Source organism: Saccostrea echinata, unplaced genomic scaffold (assembly GCF_033153115.1).
Source record: "Saccostrea echinata isolate AGI-Se365-2 ecotype Australia unplaced genomic scaffold, CSIRO_AGI_Sech_v1 ptg000002l, whole genome shotgun sequence".
Taxonomy (NCBI): Eukaryota; Metazoa; Mollusca; class Bivalvia; order Ostreida; family Ostreidae; genus Saccostrea; species Saccostrea echinata.
The window spans coordinates 10,104,444-10,109,111 of NW_026889751.1; positions in this window are offsets into that span (position 1 = coordinate 10,104,444).

Sequence of the window (4,668 nt, forward strand, 5' to 3'; positions counted from 1 at the left end):
ATTTTGTTATGTGTGAGCACAATACACAAAACACGTGCATCTTTACAGAGTTATCTCCCTTCCCATCCCCGGAATTAACCAAGGACAGCAATTGTATAATGTCATGATTTGCTTGATTCTTTTTTCAACTAAACTATATTTTATATTGTATTTCTCTGATTAAGAAAATATGATAAAAGATTTCTTCAAAATTATTCTAGCGAAAAAAAAAGATTTATGTAAGCTTGATTTAAATCATGAAAAGAATATAACCGTTCCTTTGAGAGATTGTTAGTATATTTACTGAAACGCAAAAGAGATGCAACATCCTAATTTAAGGGGGAAAATTATATACAGGTTATAACTTTGTACTTAAAAGTTAGAGCATCTTCAACTTTGCCTAATCAGTAATTTAACGGTTGAATGATTTTCATTCCAGTACCGGAAGTTGATTTTGAGCCCTTTTAACAAAAATTAAAAAAAATGAATGTTCAATAAAACATCTGATAATAATTTGGGTTTTCAAGGGTTTAATTTGTAGCTGTTAATCCTAAGTATTGCACTAATATTCCGAAAAAAATCCTTCTTTCTTTTCCCGATGTGATGCCAATATTTCCTCAAAATTACTGAAAGCACGCATTTTCATTGCTCTTGCTGGGAATTCTCAGAATAAAGGGAAAGGGGAGTTGCAGATGCAAATATGCACTACATAACGACTCATCAGGCTCATGCGTTTCATAAGCATGAATGATAGTTCCTTGACCGGAAGTCCAAGGGTTGCAGGTTAGAGAAAATTCGACCTCAGTATCTGAAAACACAGGCACTTAAAAATGCTTAAGAGTAGTTATTTCGCTCAGATCAAGAGATTGATAAACCTAATGCATCGTAGAAATCGAGCTGCAATTGTTGTACATGGCGGACTAGCACGCTGTAATTGAATGGTCGGAAGGGGGGATGTTTTAAGAGCTATGAGTTACTTTCTCAGGTTAAAGATAACATTCAAAAATGAATACAGTAAGGTAAAAAGTAAATTTACAAACAATCATATATTTATTTAAACGTTGAATGTTATCTGCATGTAGTTGAGTGTTACATTGACAATTTTCGCCCCTGGAAAACCATTATAAATTTCGGATGCGCCTCGGTTGACAATGGTTTTCTTGGGATGAAAATTTTCAGTGTTAGTCCGAAGTATCTGACGTTTTCCAGGCTTTTTCACGATTTTGATATTTTACGTGCCAGGAAAACGCCGGAACCGGAGCCGTTACGAAAACTGGAAATTTCACCGTCTCCAACCAGAACTGATTTTCGATACTTGCGAACTGAATAACATGCCGAACTTACAATTTATCTGTAGCACAATGCTTCTTGTACTCACCAATATCAATGAAAATGAAACATCACTCCACATTTCGATACAGGTCTTGCAAGATATTAAAATGCACGAAATGAAAAGAAAATTCGATGGTCTGATAAAATGTTTTCACAAGACTGTATATTTCATAAACAAATCATAAAAACGATGTTGGTGAGTACTAAAGGCATTGTACTATTAATATGTTGTGAATTCAGCATTTAATTCGGTTCGCAAGTATCGAAAATCAACCCGACAATGCCGCCTCCCTCCAACTGGAGGCGGCGAAATTCCAGTTTTCGTAATGGCACAAGTTCTGACGTTTTCCTGGCACGTAAAATGTCAAAATCGCGAAAAAAAGCCTGGGAAACGTAAGATATTTCGGACTACTACATGCAATACATATATTTATATAATGTCATTCTCTATACACCATTGTAAAGACTGAAAACACTGACGTTGATCATAGTGACGACTGCTAGAAAAAAGTAGATTGGCAAAAGACTTGAAGATATATTCATCGACAAATGAACATGAAATTCCGAAATCTATGGGGTTGATGTAATGAAGTAAGGAAAATTGAATTTTACTTGAATATGTGGACTTTTTAATTACTGTACTTTGGAACAATTTGTACCCGAGGGGCCACTTCAAGAAAATTTATACTACATGTAGTTGTGTCTTTCCATAAAAGCTTAAGAATGTATACATGTGTATACAATTTTTTTTAGTAAGACGTTCTTGCACGCCTGCACACTTGAATTATATATTTAAACGAAAAAAAAAATATCTTTTCTGATTTATTACGTATTACTTTCTTCACAACTGAAATATTACACAGAAAAACATCCCCTAATATCATTGTAGGACTTGAAATGCTAGTATCATTGATAAATTCTTTTGACCTTTCAAACGTAAAATCTGCACTCTTAAATATCTTTAATTACTGTAATTATTTGAAAATAGATGAATGGTTTTATATCACTAAGCATATTATCCTGTCTTCTTCCATCTCGTCTGCTGTCGCCGGATCTGTCTGTCGTCTGCTCAGTGTGTCATGCGGGACTCTGCCCTCGTTATGAGTATGTTACACAGTAGATACATTGTTCAAACGGATTGAGAAATAAAACGACCACCTGTATCGAGGACTCAGTATTTTTTTTGATAAATAAAATACTGTCTGAATGAAAAACATGATCAGGTATGAGTCATAAGGGAGATTTACAGCTTTTTCAATTAATGAATGAGAAGTTTTGGCGAATGAGCCTTTCAAATGGGTATTGAATTAAATGTTATTCTAAACGTGATATCAATAACCCGAATCATTTCATCGTTGATACTCTTAAATAGGTGTTATGTGAAAGAAATCTTTCCTTTATAATGCAAACGGAAAAGGATCAAGGGTAGAATCTCTTATATAAGAAATAGATTACCACTATTTATGCGTTTCCCGTCTTGTTTGTTTTGTTTACGAAACTAATTAGTGACCGTAACGTGATTTCATACTCTGATCTAAGGATAATGTTGGCGCCAAGAGAATTTTTTTTTTTTTTTTTTTTTTTTTTTTAACAATGTTCCATTTTCTTCAGATTGATACAGTAACTTTGAAATAATGTTGCTTGAACACAATTACAAACCATAAACATTGTATGTCACTTTTCAACACTATACAATGTCAAAAGCATATACATTAAGTCGAACATCACACACTTTAAGAAAACAAATCTCTCTCAAATTTATGCAGAGAGTCTAATTTATCTTCATTATGCAAATATAGGTAAAAATTCTTCAAAGGAAATAATTACCACAGCGATCCATTTATAATTGTAGCTCAGTCGCAAAATCTTCAAAGCGATCTCAATTTAGGAAAACTGTATCAAGTCAAACCGAGACATCCAACATACTGTATGAACTGTGTCTCCTTCTTAAGATGTTTCTGAGAAAAAATATTTTTATACCCTCTCTATATCCCAAAAGTTTCAAGAATATTTAATGGATAAAGAGAAAATTAACCTCTCTTTCCTAAGGATTATAGTTATTAAGTTCCAAAATAAACGCGTTTTGTTAAGCTCTATAACAAGCCACTTTGACATACTTAATTGAAGGAGTGTATATATATATATATATATATATATATATATATATATATATATATATATATATATATATATATATATATATATATATATATATATCAGAGGACATAGTAGTATAGTTTACCCCAATTCACTAAGTTTCATGCATATTCCGCCAGAGCTTGTAACGATCAGCTTACGTTACAAACAATTGTTCCGTAGTATGAAGTTCGGCATACATATTGGCTGAACATCATTTCTCTTAGGGTAGGGCGTACTTGTCACTTGTAATTAGACAACCACAAAACAAGAGAAGAATCTTTTTAGATAAGCTTTGAATCTCAAATTCATGTTTGTTATATAAATATTCAATCAGTAATTCTGTGGACTTCCCGTCGCTTTTTTCATGTAAGTTTGGTATATATCAGAGAAAGATCTGTTCTTTTTTAATGAAACGTTTACGTAATTTCAAAACATCAATTGAAATAGGACTGTGCGCCACCACGATATTGGTCGATTGAGGGAGGGGTGAAGGGGGATCAGGGTCTGTGTCGTGCAGATTGAACTCCCCAGATGTGCAAGGATTTTATTTTGTGTGATCATTCAGATGTTATCAGGCGACCGCTTTATTAAATGTGACTCAGACTTGACACACGCCATCATATCATTACGGATTATGAGCTTTTAAACTGTGCATGTATGATTTATATTTTGACGCGGTAATTATCCGTTATATTTTACCTTTGTGATTATGGTGTACGCATTTTTTGACAGAACTGTGTCAGTCCTAATACACTAAAAGAAGATGACTAAATCAAGCAGTAAAGCCAAAATATTTAGTTACTATACATGGCCATAATATTAATTTATTTCAGTATTTATTTATTGGATTTTCAAGATTCAGCTAGTCATTTTCCATCATGAGTATGATTTGTACACAGTTGAATTGTTAATTTAATGAATTGTCTTTTATTGGACTATAAAGATTAAAATTAAGACATTTTTCCTCAAGAATGTATTTTGTACAAATTTGCACATCATGCAGCGGCGGTTGCACTGGTAACTGTCTTTGGTCGCTCAATTTAACCAACCACTGAAATGTTGACATTTCAAAAGTTGACATAATCTCCTGTAATAACCTAGAATTAATTTAATAAACATGTAAATGTTCGTGGTGTTTTTAAGAAGAGTAAATGTCCAAGAACGCAGTATTGTGACTCACTGTTTGCTGGGGTGGTACAACCTTATACTATGACCTAC